Here is a 23,335-nt window from a genome sequence, read left to right on the forward strand (position 1 = left end):
TTCGTTTCCATTACAAGGTCTGGATCCTTCTATTTGTTTCTAGGTGACAGTATTCCTTACTACATCAAGAACAGTCCTGCCTCCCAACTTTTAGGAAAAAACTTAAGACTTGGTTATTCAAGCAAGCTTTTCCGGACACAACCCAATGACACAATCCAATGACTCCTAAAACACCTTGCCGTTTGTATATAACATTTATTTTGTATGCTACATTTAAATTGTATATTGTTTAACCACTTCTATCCTCTCCTCTCTTCTTCCTTCTCCAAGTTCGACTACCCTTGTTAAATGTAACTGTACCTTCTGTCACCACAGTTCTAGTTCTATGTATTTATTGCACCCCCGTTCTATGTAAACCAGCAAGATATGTTTTCATGATTGCCGGTATATAAAAACTCTAAATAAATAAATAAATAAATAAATAAGAACACTGCGCCTCTATTACTTGACAGTCTACTTAATATTTATTTCAAAGAGGAGACAGTTCTTACCGAACAGGGAGAGAAATAGATTACTGCATAGTCATTAAGTTTTATTTACCTCTCCTGTCCTCTATTTCCAGCTACTTCAGCTCCCAAGTTCATTTCACCTTGTTTATTGTAACTTTTGCTTCTTGTTAAATGATCTGTTAAAGTTATAACCCCATGTTCCTTGTAAACCGATGTGATATGATACTGATCATGAATGTCGGTATAGAAAAGAGTTAAATAAATAAATAAATTACCATTTTGATGTCAAAGATCAAACAGAGTCTAAACTTGTTACATAAGCAATCTGATTTTAGATAAGATTAAGTCAACCAGCTGCTTAGGGCAAGTAACCTCAACAATAACTAAAATTAAGGTCACACCCTTGGATTTCTAGAGCTCATGGAAGATACACAAAGGCTTAGTTATAGATATGGTTGGGCAGACCAGTCTGAAACACACAAATTAAACGTCACATTTAAACCTAAGTTATATACTACAGAAGGAGAAGAATTCTAATAAAGAACCAGAAGGGAGGGAGGGCGGATGACCATCATGATTAGTGAGGATGGAAAAGGGAAATCTGATTTGCAATTCAAGCTGAGTGTAGACTACACATGCAGGAATTACAACTCAAAGTCAAAAGAGGAAGAATAAACTAGGTTTTTATAACATAAAGGAATCTGGATAAGAAGAAATGAGTTTAGACTACAGCAGGGAGATTTAGGCTACCTTCTAACTGTAATGGCACCTAGATACTGGAAAGAGCAACATAGGAAGTTGATAGGATATCCATCCGTGAAAGTTTGAGAAGGTTTCACACAGTTAGTCAGATTTTCAATAACAAATATGCAAGAGAAACTTACATGTACTGGATCTGCACTGGATGTAAAAATATCTCATGAATATTCAATGTGTATATCATGAAATTGTGATTGATTATGGGGATTTCTCACTCTCAAATTCACATTGATCTGAGGCATATTTGAATATCGGGCTCGGGAAGAAAGGGCAGTAGATGTACGAACAGGTCTACAATAAGTAAGACAGGAAGCAGGAAAATTGCCTGGATAAGTCTGCCCAGGTCACTTTATTCGAATATTCAATGGATACCCAGATAAGTGTTCCTCTGAATATATCTGACCATGATACCCAGGCATGGGTATCATGGTCATATTTCCCTGACCATGATACCCAGAAGTTACCTGGGTAACTTGGGCCCAGAAATTTTTTCCCAGCTAGATTTATCTGGCTAATGCTGCATATCAGCAGAAACCAGATACATTTTAGGTACATGCCCGGAACATCCCACCCTGCCTCTTTTTAATTAGCCACATTTAGCTGAATAACGACTTACCCAGGTAAACTTTAGCTGGTGAGAAAGGGAGGAAATTCAAATTGTGAGGTTTGTCTGGATATCTCCAAAAGTACCCAAACACTTTGACTAACAACCTCTAATTGATCTGTTGCAATACTAAAGAAAAAGCTGAAATCTTAGTAATAGATGGCAGTAGCTTCACTGTTGAAGAAGAAAATAGTCTGCAATATTAAGTATAGTATTGATATTTATTTATTATAACAAGTTAGCATCGAACCAAAAGTGGGAAAAATTGCAAATAAAATTGTATATAAATGTGTAGAATGGATAAAATAAAGTGACTTAAAGGTAACCCTGGTAAATACATTAACCTGGTATGAGGATATAAATAGCTTCAAACTAAGCTCCGCACTTAACTCAGATCTAACGGGGGAGAGGACTGTCAGGGCGAAGGGGCTATGCAAGGGCGGTGGAGCTATGCAAAGGAAGGGGGGGAGAGGGAATTGGGTGAGGAAAAGAAATTGTAACATTATTATAGCAAACTTTGAACGATAACTGCATCAGAGTCGGAATCTGTGCCGCAGCAGATTAAGGAAAGGCTTTTATGAATAGCCATGTTTCAATTTCTTTCTGAAGGTGAGCGGGCATTGTTCCTGGCGTAACTCTGGTGGGAATGCGTTCCATTGGGCAGGTCCGGCAGTAGAGAAGGCACATTTCCTTATGGAGGGGTGGAGCGTAGACTTGGTAGGGGGAACGTGGATAGACCCTTGGTACTCTGTTCTGATTGGTCTCCTGGAGGAGTGTAGGTTGAGTGGTATTTTTAGCTGAAGTGAGGACTGGGTGTGGATGTTTTTGTGTATGATGGTAAGTGACTTGTGAAGGATTCTGAAATTGATGGGAAGCCAGTGTAAATTCTTGAGAATTGGAGTAATATGTTCTCTTCGATTAGAGTTGGTTAGTATCCTTGCGGCGGCGTTCTGGAGCATCTACAAAGGTTTAGTGGAGGTTGCAGGGAGGCCAAGGAGAAACAAGTTACAGTAGTCTATTTTTGAGAACAGTGTGGCTTGGAGAACCGTGCGGAAATCGTGAACGTGAAGGAGCGGCTGAGCCTTATCAGAATGTGAAGCTTATGGAAGCATTCTTTTGTTGTATTGTTGATGAATTTTTTAAAGTTCAATCGGTTATCTAGTATAGCGCCAAGATCTCTCACTTGTGTTGTGGCTGTGGTGAGGTTGGGAGGGTTAATATCATTGTTAGAGATGAAGAGAGTTCCGTTTTAGTAGTATTGAGGACTAGGCTGAGGCTAGAGAGGAGAAGGTTGATTGATTGTAGACAGCTATTCCAGAAGTTGAGGGTATTAGAGATAGATTCTGTTATGGGGATCAGAATCTGCACATCGTCGGCGTAAATGTAATGTGTTAATTTTAGGTTTGCAAGCAGCTGGCAGAGGGGAAGAAGATAAATGTTAAAGAGGGTAGGGGAGAGTGACAAACCTTGAGGATCTCCATGTGAGGAGCTTATGGGGTGGGATTCTTTGTTATTTATTCTGTTGCTGAGGAAGGACTTGAAAACAGCTGAGGACAGAGCCTGAGATGCCAATGTTAACAAGGCGGTTTATGAGAATGGAATGGTTTACAGTATCAAACGCAGCCGATATGTCCAGTAAAGCCAGTAGGTAAGACTGTCCTTTGTCTAGACCCAAGAGGATGTTGTCGGTGAGTGAGATTAAGAGAGATTCTGTGTTTAAGGATTTACGGAATCCGAACTGGGCAGGGTAGAGAATCTTGTGTTGTGTAAATAGTCTGAAAGTTGGGTGTTGACCAATTTCTCCATTAGTTTGGCGATAAAAGGAAGGTTGGCGATGGGACCGAAGTTGGCGGGGACTACTGGATCCAGGTTGGGTTTCTTTAGCAGAGGTTTAATGGTGGCGAGTTTGAGCTGGTCGGGTAATGATCCTTGGGATAGTTTATAATTTCTGCGAGTGGTTTGGAAATGGTGTTTGGGATGGTGAGTAGCAGTTTTGTAGGAATGTGGTCTGAAGGGTGATAGGAGGGCTTCATGTTTCTTCATGCTTCATGACATTGAACATCAATTAGCAGTATTGTCAACTAGACTACAGCTAATCACAAAACCTTAACAAAAAACATCTACATAATTTTAACCTTTCTTAAAAGGACCAAAAGCATCTCTTTAAGGAAAGGTATCTCGTACAAGGTTTAGTGTAAACTAGCTCTCCATCTTAAATAGCTCAGATGATGGGTCCCAACAGTGACGTAGCCACAGGTGGGCCAAGGCCCACTCAGTTTGGGCTCAGGCCCAACCAACCAGGGCTGTCTGACACCAGAGCTGCAATGCTATCATGGGATCCCATCACCCCAATGGCGAAGAGGAGGGCTACAGCAGCAAGGATCCCATCCCCATAACAGCAGAAATAGGAGACTGGCTATGCCTAATGAAAAGGCCCTGTGTGTTTGTGGGTGAGAATGGGAGATTGAATGTGTATGTGAGTGAGAATGGGAGCCTGGATGTGCGTCTGTGTGTGTATAAGAATGGGATCCTGGGTGTGCATCTGTGTGTGAGAGAATGGGAGCTGGGGAGTGAGTGAGAGGATTTTGTTTGTGGTAAAGCATGTGAGAGTGAGAGCTTATGTATGTGAGGGAGTCTGCGAAAGAAAGCGTGCGTGTGTGTGTGTGTGAGAGAGAGAGAGAGGAGAAGAAGAAGAAGAAAGATGAGGAAGAAAGACCCTAAAAAGGAATTAGGAAGTGACTGACAAGGTAAAAGTGGGGAAACAAAGGTAAAAAAAAAATTAAAAAAAAAATTATTTTGAGATTTTAGCAATTGGAGTATGCCATCGTTAGGAATGTGCATTTCTTATATTTTTGTATTTTGCTCTTTCTTCAGTATTCCACCGTTCAGAGTCTAGTTTCTCAGGCTATTTTGCTATTAGTCTGCATGTTTCTGCTTCTAATTTGTAGTTTCTTATTTCTATATTAGGTAAGGGTTGGACTCTGTTTTGCCTGTGTGTGACTGAAGTGCAGTATTTTCTGCTAGTAGTTCAGCTTGTTCTGTTACTCCAGTAGGTGATATATTAATATTCTAGGGCCTGGTGTAGTATTTGCAGTGCTGCTTTTTCATAAGGTTACTGGTATTTGAGTCCTGAGCGTCAGTGCTGTGATTGTATGGTATGGCAAGATTTTAGGTTTGTCTTTTTTTGCAGGAGTTTGTTACACTTCACAAAATGTTTAGCAATGGAGGGATATTTTTTGCTGATGTGACACCAGAATTTGATTATATTTTTTTTTTCAGTTTGGTTGTAATGTGAATTGTCCCAGCTCTGCTCTGCACCTGTTCTGATGTAGTTATGATGATTTCTGGCTTTCTGCAAAGAGGATTCATGAAAAAATACATTATTTTTATCACGATTAGTTGAATCTTTGTTTTCTTTGCTTTTTATATGATATACTTAATACAGATTAATAAGGAATTTTTAATGCTGGTAAGTGCTTGAAATAATTAGAAAGCTACCTTAGGGTACAGTATATGGCATTATTTATCAATAAGAATACTCAGACCTGCATTCCTACAGCCCATCCATGTTAACCTTGTGCCCACCCAAAAAATCAATTTTGGCTATGTCAATGGTCCCAATTTCTACTTTGCCATTTATTGCAAATGCAGAGTTCAAAATATGCAACTGTCATAAAATTAACAAAATGCAAAAATACACTTCATAAGAACATAAGAAATGCCATATTGGGTCAGACCAAGCCCAGTATCCCATTTCCAACAGTGGCCAATCCAAGTCACAAGTACCTGGCAAATACCCAAACATTAGACAGATTTTTTTATTTTATTTTATTTATTTATTTCTGGACTTTTAATATAACGATATTTGTAGGTCACATCATACCGGTTTACAATCAACTCATGGAGAAAAGAAAAAGAATTACATATAACAGGGAGGGGGGAAGGGGAGCACAGAAGGAAAAGGGAGAGTAGGGGGCAGGGTGAAAGCAAGCACGTAGGGAGTGTGAATAACAGAAGTAGGAGAGGGTGAGAAAATTAAATAGGAACTGTGATAATAGTATTAACATAATCTTAATATTTCAATAGGTTACATAATCAACATTTCCTTAAGATACATCATTGTTAGCGGGAGATATAGCAAGACGCAGTAGGAAAGGGGCAAGCGATTTTAGGTTTGATTGGCGTCAGGGTAGGCCTGCAGGAAGAGCCATGTTTTGATGCCTTTTTTGAAGTTGAGTAAAGAGGGTTCAAGGTGGAGAGAGGAGGGGAGTGAGTTCCATAGGGTGGGGCCAGCAATGGTGAATGCTCCTTCTCTGGTGAGGGAGAGATGTGCAGTTTTGAGGGGTGGGATGTGGAGGGTGCCAGCAAAGATGGTTCTAGACCAGGGGTGGGCAATTAATTTTCCCATGGGGCCGCATGAGAAATTGGGATGGTTTTAGAGGGCCGGACTAATATAATTAACTCAGTTCTCAATAGCCCTACTTATGAAAAGACAGCAGTTTACCACCAATGTATGTCCTCTGAGAAAACACAACAAATAAGACCGATACAAACGCTTACATAGCAAAATATCTCATCTCGGTAACAGACACAGAACCGACCTAACATACTCCCAGGATCTGTAGTAATGCACATAAACTAATCCGCACACAGTTACACCTGTATTATGGAATACACTCAAACAGGAGCAACCCTATCTATGAAAAGGCAACACTACAAATATTACATCAGACCCTAAACACCAATACACCTCTTATTAGGAAAACAGAACTAACAAGCAGCTATAGATCCCCAAACAGAAATAATTGTAAAACTATACTAATAAGCAGAATAAATGTTTCTAAACAGCTATGAACAGAATAACATCCAACAATTAAAAACTCATAAAAACTATTAAACATTCTCCAAACACCAATAAAATATTTCAAAAAAGCAGACATCACACAATTAAAATGGCAGTCAAGAAAAATAAACTTAAAGCCACCTTTACTTACCCTCTCCAGCAGCTCTCCTACTCCCCTTCCCTGCAGGCCATGGCACACACCAGAAGCAGCAGTAGAAGCTAAGCTCTGTACTTATGGTCCTCTTCCTTAGTGCCCATGTCTCTCACACACACACCATACCAGTCATGCCCCCATGACCAGTTTCTGTCTCTCACACACCAATCATTTCCCAAACAGTCTTTGGCACACACACACCAGTCACCTTCCTGAACAGTTTCTCTCATGCCATACACACACACACACACACACACACACAGGCTTCCCACTCCCGTGTTCTACTTGCATATATGGTCTTCTCACTCTCATAATCACTTTCTCTGTCTCTCTCTCTCACACACACACACACACTCACTCACCAGTCTCTCACTCCCATGCTTGTTCTCTCCACATGCACAGGCTTCTCATTCCCAAAATCACTTTCTTTCTCTCTCTCACACACACCAGTCTCTCACTCCCATGTTCTCTTTCAGATATACCGGCTTCTCCCTCCCATGATGTGTCTCACACACACCCGGGTTTCTCACTCCCATGCTCACTCTTCACATGCACAGGCTTCTCATTCCCATAATCACTTTTTCTCTCTCTCTCTCACACACCAGTCACCTGATCTCACTCATGCATACACACACACACAGGCTTCCCACTCCCAAGTTCTCTTTCAGATATACAGGCTTCTCCCTCCCATGCTGTGTCTCACACACACCCAGGTTTCTCACTCTCATGCTCACTCTCTTCACATGCACAGGCTTCTCATTCCCATAATCACTTTCTCTCTGTTACACACACACCAGTCTCTCTCATTTCCATGCTCACTCTCCACGTGCACAGGCTTCTCATTCCCTGAATCACATTCTCTCACATTCACACACACCAGTCTTTTTCTCTCACACACACAGTCACCTTACCAAGCAGTCTCTCTCTCTCATGCATGCACACTCACCCAGGTTTCTCACTCCCACAACTCCAGGCTTCTTATGCTCATGCTTTCCCACATACCCAGACTTCTCACTTCCATGCTTTTTCTCTCACACACACACACACACATCAGTCACCTCCCTGACTAATGCCTCACACTCTCACATACACATCAGTCATCTCCCTGAGCAATCACTTTCATTGTCTCTCACATACACACACACATCAGCTCTCTGACCACTCAATCACACACAGGCTGGCTGGCTGCTTCTCACTCTCTCTTACTCACTTCCTCTTCCCCCTACATATGTCACGGAGTTTTTTGCCGGTCCGCGGCGCGCGCTCCCGGTCTCTCCCGCTGCCGTTGCCGCTGGGCTGTCAGCACGTTCAAGCCCAGTGGGAACGGCAGCGGTGTTGGAAGAAGCTGTGGCACCCGCGGCTGGCCTTTTCTTCTTCCCGCGCCTGCTCCTCCCGTGACCCGAAACAGGAAGTGATACACGGAGCGGTGCGCGGGAAGGAGAAAGAGCCGTGCCGCGTCGGCTGCAGCATCGGCCCCCGAGCAATTGAACCAGCCGGCAATCGAGAAGAGTCAGCAGCATGAGCCCCCGCAGGCCAAGAAAGAAGAATCCCTTCGGCCGCGGGAGGCTCATGCTGCTGACTCTTCTCGATTGCCGGCTGGTTCAATTGCTCGGGGGCCGATGCTGCAGCCGACGCGGCACGGCTCTTTCTCCTTCCCGCGCACCGCTCCGTGTATCACTTCCTGTTTCGGGTCACGGGAGGGGGGGGCAGGCGCGGGAAGAAGAAAAGGCCAGCCGCGGGTGCCATAGCTTCTTCCAACACCGCTGCCGTTTCCACAGGGCTTGAACGTGCTGACAGTCCAGTGGCAACGGCAGCGGGAGAGACCGGGAGCGCGCGCCGCGGACCAGCAAAAAACTCCGTGACATATGTAGGAAAGAAACTCGAGCGAAGGCACGCTGCCCGATTGGCCGGTGCTGGGCAAGGCTTGCCCAGCACCGGCCAATCGGACAGCGTGCCTTCGCTCGAGTCACTCCCTCCTCACCCCCCCCCCCCGGACGCTGTAAAAAAAAAAAAACCAGTTCATTCTCCGCTCCCTCACTCCCCGATGCACGGGGAGCGAGGGAGCGGAGAATGAGGCACGCTGCCTTCCCTCTGCAAGGGAAGGCAGCGTGCCTCATTCCCCGTCTGCTCTCAGCAGTGGGCGGGCCGGATTCAGACCGTAGGCGGGCCGGATTCAGCCCGCGGGCCGCCCCTTGCCCAGGTCTGTTCTAGACGGACGATTGGATGTACGGAATCATGGCATTTTATTGAGCCATGCAGGGTTGTTTTTGTAGAGCACATTATGAAGAATGGTGAAGAACATTATGAAGATCAAAAGCTACTACTGCTTTTTAATTACTGTAATACTTTCCATACTACATAAAATAATATATGATAAAAAAAACAAACTGGCTCTGTTCATACATAGAATTGCATGCTCCAAACCAGTGGTTCTCAATCTTTTTTCTGTCAGGACACACCTGACAGATGGTTCTCACATGCGTGACACACTGAACACATGACCATCAAGGGCTAAATGTAAACATATACTCTGTATCTACAGGATCCACCCTAACCCCCCAACAATGGCTACAGAACAGAACTAGGACATTCCCCGTTCAATTTACCATACAAAAATGATATTTCTGGTGTCATCTCAATAACAGCAACAAACACTCTCTCCTACCAGGTGCAATAGCCCTCCTTATGAAAAAATAGTAATTTACACCAATGCATGTTCTATTGAGAAAACACAACAAATAATATTGATACAAATGCCCACATGCTAGTAAAATATTTCACCTCAGTCACACACATAGAATCGACCTTAAACTAAGTACAGAAAGACCACAAATTACAAATATGGAAACAGAAACTGGAATGGAAACCCAAAAAAGTCACTCTGCATTCTGTGCAAAATAGAAATATAGCACCTAACAGACTTCCAGGATCTGCAATAATGTACACAAACTAATGCGCACAAAGTTACACCTGCATTATGGACCTCAAACAGTAATAACCCTCCCTATTAAAAGGCAGCACTGCAAAAATTACACCAGGCCCTAAACACCAATACACCTCCTATTAGGAAAACAGAACAAGCCAAGCTGCTATAGATCCCTACCAAGAAACTACAAGTTTGCAGAACACCCTTAGCTCGGTCACACGCAGAACACAGAAAGACCCTCACCAAATACAGAATAAAGTGACCATAAAGCTAATGTTTTTGTTTTTACGTTGTTGTACTGCATACAGAGTTTGGCTTCTTGCTGTTTCCAGTTCAGTTTTTGTCTCCACATTTCTATTTATACATACCTCAAGAAATATAAAATAATTCTAAAACTAGAATATAATAAATGTTTGAAAACAACTGATAAATGGAACATCCAATCATTAAAAATTTTCAAAATTAAAAATTCTCCGAACACCAATAAAAGATTTCTAAAAGCAGACACATCACATAATTCCCAATAATTAAAATGGCAATCGATCAAGAAAGATAAACTTAAAAAGCCACCTTTACTTACCCTCTCCAGTAACTCTCCTACTCCTTTCCTTTATAGGCCAATAGCACATACCAGAAGCAGCAAGGTCTGCTGAAGTTCTATCCTCACGCTCTTCTTCCTTAGGGCCCATCACTAGACTATTTCACTCACACACACACTTTCTCTCTCTTTCTCACACAGACCAGTCACCTCCCTGACCAATGTTTCTCTCACACACCAGTCACCTCCCTGACCAATGTCTCTCTCACACACAGTCACCTCCCTGACCAATGTCTCTTACACACACACAACAGTCACCTCCGTGACCAATGTCTTTCTCTCTCACACACACCAGTCACCTCCCTGAACAGTCTCTCTTTTTCTCTCTCACACACACACATACCAATCATGTCCCTGACCAATCTCTTTCTCTCTCACCAGTCACGTCCCAGACAAATCTCTTTCTCACACACCAGTGACTTTCCTGAGCAGTATCTTTCTTTCACACATTTTCTTTCTTACTTACACACACACATTCTCTCATACACTTACACAAATGCTGGCTCACTCTCTCTGTCTCACTCACTCACCCCCACCCTCAGCACACATGGCAGCTACAGTACAAGGTAGTCAGTATGCTGCTATTAAAAGCAGAGTCCTGACAGGCTATTAACATAGTGTAATTTTTTTAAAAATTGATTATCCATGAAGGGACTTCATTTGTTCTTCAGTGTCTGGAAGCTAAACTTAAAATAGCCTTTGCCAAATACTAACACTCAAGATTCCATTTAGGATGTCCAATTGCAGTCATGTTTTGTACTGCTACAATGCTGCTGAAAACAGTGACAAGTAATCCTGCAGAGCCTGTAGGAAAAGCTGCCATCAAATCCTCCCCTAAAAACCCTTACAATGTGGTTTATTCAAAAAATGAACATAAAACAACAGTACACGATTAATGAAAAAATGACCTCTGACTGAACCCATTTACTTTTTACACAGGCTATGGGAAGGCTCAGTTGCTAAATAGCATCTGCTGCTGAAGGTCAGCTCACAAATTCTCCTCTTCCCGTAAAAACTGGAAGACAGAAGAGAAGCCCCCTGGGCGTAGCCCTTCGCACACATAGGGGTAGATTTTCAAAGGGATACACGCGTACCCCCCGAAAACCTACCCCAAACGCCACCTGCACGCGCCGAGCCTATTTTGCATAGGCTCGGCGGCGCGCGCAAGCCCCAGGACGCGCGCAAGTCCCGGGGCTTGCATAGAGAGGTGTGTCGTGACACGGTGTTTCGGGGGCGAGGCGCGGGTGACGCGACGTTTCAGGGGCGGCACTGCGGGCATGGTTTCGGCCCGGGGGCGTTCCGGGGGCATGGCCGCACCCTCCGGAACAGCCCCTGGGTCGGGTGATGGCGCGCCAGCAGCCCGCTGGCGCACGCAGATTTACGTCTGCCTCCGGCAAGCGTTAAAGGGGGGTGTCTAGATAGGGCCGGGGTGGTGGGTTAGGTAGGGGAAGGGAGGGGAAGGTGAGGGGAGGGCGAAAGAAAGTTCCCTCCGAGGCTGCTCCGATTTCGGAGCGGCCTCGGAGGGAACGGAGGCAGGCTGCGTGGCTCGGCGCGCACAAGCTGCCCAAAATCGGCAGCCTTGCGCATGCCGATCCCAGATTTTAATGGCTACGCGCATATCTATTGAAATCTCACGTACTCTTGTTCACGCCTGGTGCGCGAACAAAAGTATGTGCTCGCACAAAATTATAAAATCTACCCCATAATCCTGTAGATCTGATGTGATAATGCTCCCAGTGGGATTGGTGTTTTAGAGTTGGTTGCAGAGTACTGTGCTAAACCAAGATCCTTAGTCATGAGGGTTGTTCCAAATTCACCCTGATAATTATTAGCAGAAGGTACTCCTTCCATAACACCTGGCACAGGATTATATGTGTTGCTTGACCAACAACGACCTGAGCTCATATTCAGAATTTTGGCCAACAGCTTTGGTTCAAGCCCTAGCCTGATTCCAAGATTCATACTCTCAGCAGTTCCAATCATGGTGATAGCCAACAGCATGTTGTTGCAGATCTTTGCAGCCTGTCCAGTTCCGACCTCTCTACAATAGAATATATTGGATCCCATGCACGTCAGCAGTGTTTTGACAGCATCAAACTCTTGCTCAGCTCAACCCACCATGAATGTAAGGTTTCCAGCCCTTGCAGCTCCAACTCCGCCAGAAACAGAGGCATCCATAAACACAGCTCCCATTTTTTCAACTGCTTTTGCAAGTTCCTTGGACACTACAGGATCAATCGTGCTGGAGTCTATCAACAATGAGCCCTTTTGCACTTTCGTCAAAACTCCATTTGGTCCTGTATAAACTTCTATAGCATTTGGACTTGATGGCAGCACTGTAATAATCCCTTTTGAAATTTACGGGACTGATTCAGAATACAGCGTATATTGAAGAGCGGAGGAACGGAATGGATTTAAGATAGTGTGTTATTATGTGTTGCCCTTTGTGAAGGAACTGACGTGATTTGAGTCCCCATATGCAAAGAAAAGCAAAGTAATGTTGAAAAATCCTTTGGAAACTGAATAACAAAGATACATTGTATTATAGAAAAAATTGATGGTGTATTGTGGGAACATTCTAACAAGTTGGGTGAGGAATTAACACATTGTAACACATTGTAATAACTGATGTGTCACACTGTCTCGTGATGTTTTTTAATGGTGTGTATGGAGAGTGAATGTGATTAGTTAGTTTTAACTCTGTCTAGTGAGAGTCATGTTTTTACATTCACAATAAACAATATATTTTGCATGATATGATTGTATTATAGAGTGGATTGTATTATATAGTGGATTCTCTCACTGTGTATATTGTGTTATGTTCTGAGAGAATAAGAAAAATATTTCCCTGTGTTGTATTTACCGTGAGGCTAGAAACTGCAGCAGGAATGACCTCCCTGTCCCACAGTGGTAAGAAGGCAGCACTCCGCTGATTGCTTGTGCTGCTAACATGGCACAGAGCAGTCAGCCTATAATGTAATTTTCTATTTTTTCTTTTCCCCACCCTAGCCTTTTATTTTTCTTGCAGATTATCATTATTTTTATGTTTTCTTGCTGGTGTCATGCAGGGGGAGGGGGGGGGACGGTAGCACCGGCACCGTACTCCTGCAGCCCCTAGCAAAGTGGCCAGCCAGCACCGATCTTCAGCTCCGGGCAGCTAATGGATGACTTTCCCCAACAGCCGCGCAGCAGGAAATCCCGGCGACCACATTCTCAGCTGATTGCTCTGTGCCGCGATTATCGCAGCACAGGCAAACTTCTGAGTGTAGCAGGGCCAGGGAGAGTCTTGGGATGTAATTGCTACTGCATGGCCTTTTCTTCTTCCCATGTGCCTGGAAAACATCACTTCCTCTTCTGGGCCACAGGGGTGGGAAGAAGAAAAGGTCATGTTCCTGTTGCCGGCTTTCACCAACACTGCTGCCGTTCCCCTTCGGGGTTTGAATGAGCTGATAGCCTGAGCAGGAACAGCAGCAGTGTGTCTCACTAAGGTATAGGGGGGGGAGAGCAGCGAGTGCACAACACACCTGCCGGTGCTTCGCGGCACAGAAACCTCAGATCAGCAAATAAAGGACTATTAAAGATTCCTCCTTCACGATCCAAACAACTCACCTCAATTCAAGAGAGAGCAATTTCACTTGGAAGCCCCAAAACTCTAGAACACCCTCCCAATAGATCTCAGAATACAAGAAAACTTAAAAACTTTCAAAAAAGAGCTAAAAACATGGATGTTTACCAAAGCCTACCAACGCACCCACTGACTCAAAACTCCGCTCCCATCCTTTAACATTAAGAAAAAAGATGGATCCAAGAAACTTGTGATTATTACTCAGTTCTTTAATATGTTTTGTTTAATCTACAATCCTAGTTCATAAATGATATCTTCTATGTTAACAACCATATGAACCGTTTTGGAAACACTTAAACATCGTAACTTTGTAAACCGTTGTGATGGCAAAACCAAACAACAGCATATAAAACTCGATAAATAAATAAATAAAATAATAGTTTATGGATTTATCCTCTATGAACTTATCCAATCCTTTTTAAAACCCAGTTATATTAACTGCTGTAACCACATCCTCTGGCAATGAACTCCAGAACTTAACTATGCGCTGAGTGAAAAATAATTTTCTTCAATTTGTTTTAAATACGCTACTTGCTAACTTCATGGAGCTTATTTATCAGAGAGTAAATAACTGATTTACATTAACTTGTTCAATTCCTTTTATGATTTTGTACACTTCTAGCATATTCCCCCCCCCCCCCCACCCCACCTCAGTCTCTTCTCCAAACTGAAGAGCCCTAACTTCTTTAGCCTTTTCTAATAGGGCAGCCGTTCCATGCTTCTTATTTTGGTCTCCCTTCTCTGCACTTTCTCCAGTGCAGCTATATCCTTTTTGAGATTCGGTGACCAGAATTGCACAGAGTATTCAAGTACAGTCTCATATGGAGCGATATAGGGCATTATGACATCCTCTGTTTTATTTTCCATTCCCGTCCTAATAATTCCTAATATTCTGTTTGCTTTTTTGATCACCACAGCACACTGGGCCGACGATTTCAATGAATTATCCACTATGACACCTAGATCTTTTTCCTGGGTGGTAACTCCTAAGATAGAACCCAACATTCTGGAACTATGGCAAGGATTATTTTTCCCTATATGCATCACTTTGCACTTGTCTACCTTAAATTTCATCTGCCATTTGGAAGCCCAATCTTCCCAAGATGGCTTTAAAAAAAATAGGTTGTCCATTTTTCTCCATAATTACTTCAAACAAAGCAGGCTACCTATTTCTTCACAGATCTCCAAACTTCATAAAAAACACCATAGCCAAACCTCTGGCCGACATCATAAATTGCTCCCTCACTCAAGGATCTGTCCCAGACTCATTAAAAACTGCTTCACTAAAACCCTTACTAAAAAAACCTAACCTGGATCCAGCCAAACCGGCAAACTTCCGCCCCATTGCCAACTTACCATTTATCGCCAAGCTAATGGAAAAACTGGTCAACAAACGTCTCATTGATTACCTTGACTCCCATAGCATTCTTTACCCCTCTCAATTCGGTTTCTGGAAACGCTTAAATACGGAATCACTCTTACTCTTGTTAACAGACAAAATTCTGATGGCTCTTGACAAAGGCCAATCCTACCTTCTGGTTCTTCTCGACATTTCAGCAGCGTTCGACACAGTTAATCATTCAATCCTCATCAACCGTCTGGAGGAAATCGGCATCACAGGATCTGCACTCATCTGGTTCAAATCCTTCCTCAACAATAGGCACTACACAAAGTTAGAATAAACAATAAAGAATCCCACCCCGTCCACTCCAATCAAGGAGTCCCCCAAGGTTCTTCTTTATCCCCCACCCTGTTTAATATCTATCTGCGACCTCTATGCCAACTACTAGAAAGTCTCAACCTCACCCACTTTATTTACGCTGACGATGTGCAGATCTTAATCCCCATCACGGACCCCCTCTCCAGCACCCTAAACTTCTGGAACAGCTGCCTTCACTTCATCAACCACCTACTCTCTAGTCTCAATCTGGTTCTTAATATGTCCAAAACTGAACTCCTCGTCATCTCTCCTAATGATAATAACCCCCTAGTCTGCGACCCAATCTTACCTTCAGCAAGCCAGGTGAGAGACCTCGGTGCTATTCTGGACAACAGAATGAACTTCAAAAACTACTAAGGAATGCTTCTATAAGCTACATGTTTTAAAACAGCTAACATCTCTCCTGCACTTTCATGATTACCGTTCAGTCCTCCAAGCCATACCGTTTTCAAAGATTGACTACTGCAACGCGCTACTGCTCGGCCTCCCCTCCTCCACAACTAAACCTCTACAGATGCTGCAAAACGCCGCAGCCAGGATCCTCACAAATTCTTGTCGTAAGGACCACATCACACCGATACTTAAAAACCTACACTGGCTTCCCATCCATTATAGAATACTGTTCAAGACCTTGACCATCATCCACAAAACCATCTACCATCATTCCTCACTCCAACTCACAATCCCACTCGAATTCCAAACTTCCACCAGGCCGATTAGATACACATACAAAGGAACTCTCCAGGTGCCCCCACACAAATCCTTCATCCACAATTCCTTTCAAAAACTAGCACTGTCCTCTGCGGGACCACATCTATGGAACACACTACCCCCAGATCTACGCCAGGAACAATGTCTTCTCTCCTTTAGAAAGAAACTGAAAACTTGGCTATTTTCTCAAGCCTTCCCCTGATGAGACATTCCCCAACTAGCAATGACTCTTACACCCCCTAATCACCTTCCCTATAACCTATAGCCTATAACCTCTGCCTGCCACTGCCCCATCTCCAGCCCTTGTCGTCTCCCCTGTATGATGCCTCCTCTACCACTTATCTAAAGGAACTGTTAAGATCAAATCACTTAGTTAAATTAGCCGCTAAATTAGCTACCATGCTAATTATTTGTTTTTTGCTATTTCACATTACTTTTAGAAGCATTATGTTAATCTAATTCTTTTCTTTCAATTGTCCAGAATTGTACTCCCTGATCACTGTAACTTTCTTTCTTTCTGCTGTCCCTTGGTTTTGCTGTAAATTGATATGATAAGACTTTGTCTTGAGTATCGGTATATTAAAAGAATTTAAATAAATAAATAACTAGATAAAAAGACCAGCTGTATAAAACCAACCGGAGAAGAATTACATGCACAAGGGCTATGTTGTAAATATTTTGAAAACATGCAGGGTCAGACAGGCAGGGTCAAGTCAGACAGAATTTGTGCAATGTCAGGAGGCAGGCCAAGGTTAGGGCAGGCAGTGTTCAATCCTAGTCGAGGGGCAAGCAACAAGTCGGAACAGGCAGCAGACAAAGCAAAGTCAAGATCAGGACAGATTTCAGGTGAAAGCAACATGAGCAGCAGTGCACAGGAACACACAGAACCAAACCTGTTGCTCAGGCATTGGCTCACGGAACTGTTTCTTTCATAGAAGAACAATGATGATGTCATCAGGGTGCACCCACAGGAAATCTTGTGTGCTGGGCCCCCATAAAACTGGCGAGTTGGTGAGACAGGTGCAGGATCCATCAGACGATCAAGATGCCAGGAACCATGCTGGACTCAGGACTTTGAGGTATGAAATGCTGACCGCTATGTAGCACCCTGCGGTCGGCAGCATATTACAAGTATGATTAAGACAGCATCCAGCGGAGAGGAATCCAAGATGGCGTCTGAACAGTAGGCTGTGTGAGAGGAATGCTCCTGAACTTGATTGAATTTCCCTGAAAAACAAATGCTGCACACCAAGAGGAAGGGGAGAATCAGAGTGGAGACCCCGACTACAATGGCTCCTACCTCCTCACAGTTATCAATTGGGAGTTTCTTCTCAACGAGTAACGCTAGAACCCCGGGAGAAGTGCCCGATGTGGAGCAAACATTGATGCCGCTGGACTTAAACATCTCCTTAAGCCTTCGGGCTCCCGTGATGCCTCTGCCGTCTCATCTCGCACAAACCCTGGATTTGGGTTTGAAAGGTCATCCAGAGTCGTCCGAACTTCCTGACCCCATCAAGGGAAATCTAAGGGAAGAAGGAGCGAGATCTAAGGACAGGGGAGTTGGTGGAGATCCTCTGACCTAGACACTGGAGAAGCAGAATGGCTGGGCGGCGGCCCCCATTATGAGGCAGGAACACCGTCTGCAAGGAACAGTGAGTTCAAACGCTATCTCGAGCGAACAACAGACACCTATAATAACTCTGGAAAATGTATGGTTTGTTTTAATGGATTTAAAGTATCCATAGAGAGTATAAATACATCTCTGTTATACACACAAAAACGGGTGCTACAGATAGACCCAACTGTGACCATACATAAAGAGAAATTACAAGGCCTTGAAAATCAGGTCGGCCAGGTGGAAAAAGCTCAGGTTGGACTGATCCAAGGTGAACTAGTGAATAGCAGGAAAATTGGGACTATGGAAAACCAAGCAAGATATAATAACTTAAGAATTCTCAATTTCCCAAGTGTGAAGCTTATATCGCCCTATGAGCAATACAAGAAATATCTGATGGAAATCTTAATGTTAACACTGGAAGATAATCCTCCAACAGCAAATATTTTCTTTGTCTCATTAGGTAAAACAGAGAATAAGGAGCCTCAAAAAAAATGATGTACAACAAAATGATCTGAGAAATATCACTGCTTTTTTGGAGCAAACTATGGTTGAACAAGTTGAACACTGCGGAACATTATGTGTAAGATTCGTACAGGCATCCGACAGAGACAAAATATTAAAACTAGCTCTTAGATATAGAGATAAGCTGTACCTAGGGCAAAAAATTTGGACTTACCCTGATTTAACAAGAGCTACACAAGTACAAAGGAGAAATTTTCTTCAAATGAGTCAAGAGACCAGAAACCTTGGGGCACAGATTACAATTTATTATCCTAGTAAATGCCTAGGGAAATTCCAGAATGAAAGGTTTGTGTTTTTAGAAACGCTTGAGTTGAGTAAATTTCTTGATGCCAGATTACCTAAAGATAACACTGAATCCTGATCAAGAGGAATGTACCGTATATAAACGTTACCTTACCTACTATCTGTATTATGGCTTTTCTTTCATTTGCTCAATTGTTTAATATCTTGGATCCCTCAATTACTTTATAACAGGGGTATTGCCTTAAATATAAGCTGAAAAATTTGAATTATATTACTTGTAAAAATATATTTTTGAGTTGATTATATATGGAACAACCTTGGTATTACTGATGGTAATGTATAATTTGTACCTTTTCTGTGACAAGCTGTTATTGCTGTCTATGATGTCTATGATGTTTAAAAGCATAAATTAAAAATTAAAAGACAGCATCCAGCATATTTCACATATATCATACCATGTCTTTCAGAACATGCAACCGTGCTAAATGTATAAAATATGATCGCCATGCTATCTACCTTGGTTTAACTATTGAAAGGGTATTGACTTACAAAGATCATCTCATAAAACTAGTTGCAAAACTCAAAACACAGTCATCTCCTAGAAAAACTAGTGGGATGAACATGGGGAGATTGCACGTTGCACGTTGGAGCCTGAAAACGGATGATGTGAATTTAGTTCAAATGTATGGAAATCTTTTTTTTTTAAAAACCCACACACATCCCAATACTGATATGACTAAGAAAATAAACATGTCTATACCACATATCTTTTAAGCAATTCTGTAAATAAAATCTCATTATGGATCCCATCTCCATCTCCCAAGATTCAATTCTGCATGTCAATAGAATCGTCCTCAAATCATATTTCCACTGATCAAGGCCAGTCTATTGCAACCAAGTTCCAGTGGGTCCTCTGAGACAATACAAACTATAGCAGCTGTAGCCAGGATCAGACCATGGAGCATATTTTTTAGCCTCAATTTGACTAAGGGTCCAAGTGCCTTGAATGAGTTGTACTGAAGCAATGTATGCTTCAAACACCAAGCATCTCATATATAAAAACAAAAGTCTTAGGGATGCAAATAATCAACTCTGAATTATGGTAAGGGCAGAGATCAGCTGTCAGACTCATACAGGATTCAAGTCAAGGTACAAAATATTTTGTGAAACTGATAGTGTAACGATAACCCAATTGTTATAACACTTGCTAAATTTAAAGCACTGCTTCTCAAGCTTAGTTACAGAAAACAGTTTAACCCATTAACCAGTGTAGAGCTGGCATTCTTTGCAAAATTGTCAGGATTCTAATAGAGTTTCCTGGAGTGAATTTTAAACTGCATTCATAGCCTAGGGGAGCCCTGTCATTTACTGCAGAAAAATCAGAAAAAAAAACCAGACTGAAACAACAAGAAAGCTGAATAAACTGAGCCTTATCAGCAAAAACAAGACAACTGTCACTGGGACATCTGGAGCTAGACATGGAGTCACTAACATGACAGGAACAGGAACTGGAAACAGACAGATGAGAGAAATCGTAACTGAAGTTGCCAGAAATGGAGTCACTGGAACACCAGAAACCGGACTCTCCAGTGCGGGAGCTGAAGTTGCAGAGATGGCCAGAATCAGGTTCACCAATGTAGATGTAGAACTGGAGCAGTACAGCAGCCGGAGCGGTATTCACTAGTGCGTGAGCTGGAATTGGAGCTGTAAAGACAGCTGGGGCTAGATTCAAGGATGCAAATCTCTCTCATTCATATTCATTGTGGTTATCCTGAAAACCTGACTGGTCAGGTGTGCTCTGAGGGTGAGAACCCCTGGGTTAGAGCTTGAAAAACCTCCCCAAACAGGTAAAAAGCAGAAAGACTACAAATTTGAGTCAAGGCTGGAACAAAGCTTGCACCAGAACAGTGAAGCAAGGCTGGAGCCTGGACTGGAGTCATCACTGGATCAGGACAAGGCTACTAGAATACAACCACAGGCATTCAAGGCAAAAAGATAAGTAGGTAAAATGACTAAAATAAGACTTGAAATAAAAATTAGACTGGAACACAAGGTTGGGTCTGCAGACTAAAGTCAGGACTGGAACAAGATTCCTCAGAAACTGCATACCACAGAGGAGCTCCTCAGTTTCAAAATGAGTGATTTTTTTTTTTTTGATTGGGTGACTAGAGAATTGGATCAGTGAAGAGTGCTCGATATGATTTACTTGCATTATAGCAAAGCTTTTGATATGGTCCCACACAGGAAACTCGCGAACAAAATGAGAAGCTTGGGAGTGGGTGGCAAGGCAGTAATGTAGATTGCAAACTGGCTGACTGACAGGGGACAGCGCGTAATGGAAAATGGAACCTACTCTGAAGAAGGAATGGGGTTAAGTGGAGTGCCACAGGGTTCGGTGTTGGGACCAATTCTGTTCAATATCTCTGTGCGCAACCTGGCAGAAGGGATAGAAGGGTAAACTTTTAATTTTCTTAATCCTCCTTTAAAAACAATGTTGCTAACAATAATCATTGCTGCTCTATGCAGTGTAGGCAATTGTACAAAATGTGTTCATGTTTTTGCCTCACACATTCATAAATATATGCCCGATTGGAATTATATTCCTACTAGAGACCTGAAAACGTATCATGCAGTTGCAGGGCTGGATTTTGGGTTTGGTGAGGTGGGTAATCACCCAGCATGCTGTGAGCTGAGGGATGCCAAGGGCACCTCTAGCACCACCCATCTTGAGGCAGCATGGCTGCAGCGGATCCCATTCCACCGTGGCCGAAGAAAGACCTGGGGGGGGGGGGGGGGGGGCGGGGACAGGGCGCCATCAGATAAGGAAGCACTTTTTGCCCAAGGTGCCAGTTACCCAACATCCAGTCCTGTGCAGCAGATTTCTTTAGTGTCCTCCAGTTATTAAGTCAAATCTGATCATGCTATGAATACTATTACCAAGTGGCCACAAGCCAGTTACCTCTTGCACCAAATCCTGGGTTCCACTTAAGATTAGGTTTAAATAGCTTCCTCTCTTCTGGTTTCTTGTACCAGTTACTCCATGAAGCAGTCATTTATTTCATCTAGGAACTTCACCTCCTTAGCATACCCTGATATTTCATTTAGCCAGGCACTACTGGGGTAATTAAATCACTCATTATCACTATGCTGCTAATTTCTGTTACCATTTCATTCTGACAAGGTGGAAGGGAATCCACCCCCAATGCTATTTTATCCCCCTTTTTATATTCAGTTTCTCACCAGAGAGATTCTACAGTGCATTTTATTTCCTGCAGAGTTTTTATCTTGTTTGACTCAATGCCCTCTTTAATATTTAGTCCCACCTCTCCACCAATTTGATCTATTCTATCACTGTGATACAATTTATATTCTATCACACTGGCCCATTGGTTATCCTCCTCCTACCTAGTCTCTGAGAAGTCAATTACAGCTACCCCTTCATCCACTCCTATACACTCTATCTTTTTTTTAGACTTCTAGCATTTGTATACAGACATTTCAAAGTACGTTTTTTTGTTTGAATTAATAACCTGTTTATCAGTTGACAAAGGTAATTTGGAACCTTTGCATTTATTGCAACCTCCCTATGGGAAGCCCTATCTTCCCTGTTGTGTTAATATCCTTCAAAGGTACATCTTTCAGAACCATGCACTCCTGAGGGACTCTCAGCTTTCCCCCATAATCTAGTTTAAAAGCTGCTCCATCTCCTTTTTAAAGTTTAGTGCCAGTAATCTTGTTCCACACTGGTTGTTAGAGACCATTCTTTCAAAAAAGGCCCTCCCCCTTCCAAAAATGTTGCCCAATTCCTAACAAACCTAAAGCCCTCTTCCTTGCACCATCATCTCATCCACACATTGAGACTCTGGAGCTCTGCCTGTCTCTGGGGTCCTGCAGGTGGAACAGGGAGCATTTCTGAGAATGCTATACTGTAGGCTTTGAATTTCAACTTTCTACCTAAAATCCTGAATTTGGCTTCCAAAACCTCCCTCCTGCACTTTCCTGTCACTGGTGTCCACATGTACCAAAGACAGCCGGCTCCTCTCCAGCACTATCTAAAATCCTATGTGAATCGCAAGGTCTGCCACCTTCGCACCAGGCAGGCAAGTTACCAAGCGATCCGCACGTCTACCAGCTATCTACATTCCTAACGATCAAATCACCAACTATAACAGCTGCCTTAACCCTTCCCTCCTGGGCACATGTCCCTGGAGACATGCCCTCAGTAGGTCCTAACTTTAGGACTGCTTCCTGGCCTACCAAGTTGATGTTCTCCTTCAAGGTGACCTTTCTCCTCAAGGGGCTACCTGAGTGGAAGTGGGACTGCTCTACTATAACTCTGTCTCCCTTAGCTTCTCCAGGTCTGCCACTCTAGCCAACTTTACCTTAACACAGGTTTACTGTACATTTGTTTTCTCTGTGCAGTGTCTAGTTCATTTATGCCCTCTCTCCCTGTCCCCCTTCACGGTGATCCCAAGTTCACCAACTCCCTCCACCCACCCCTGGCAACAGCAATCCCCAGTTCATTAGTTATATCCCTGGCAACCCTCATGTCACTTTCCCTCC

At 43.0% G+C, this 23,335-nt stretch overlaps 1 protein-coding gene and 1 pseudogene across 4 annotated transcripts in view; both read right to left on the bottom strand.

The window, feature by feature from the left end:
* Positions 1-23,335, bottom strand: part of DYM (dymeclin) — a 1,075,019-nt gene that overhangs the window by 535,265 nt on the left and 516,419 nt on the right. The window lies entirely within an intron of this gene.
* LOC115081076 lies at positions 12,029-21,825 on the bottom strand (annotated as a pseudogene).

This window comes from Rhinatrema bivittatum, chromosome 1, assembly GCF_901001135.1.
Source record: "Rhinatrema bivittatum chromosome 1, aRhiBiv1.1, whole genome shotgun sequence".
NCBI classification, from domain to species: domain Eukaryota; kingdom Metazoa; phylum Chordata; class Amphibia; order Gymnophiona; family Rhinatrematidae; genus Rhinatrema; species Rhinatrema bivittatum.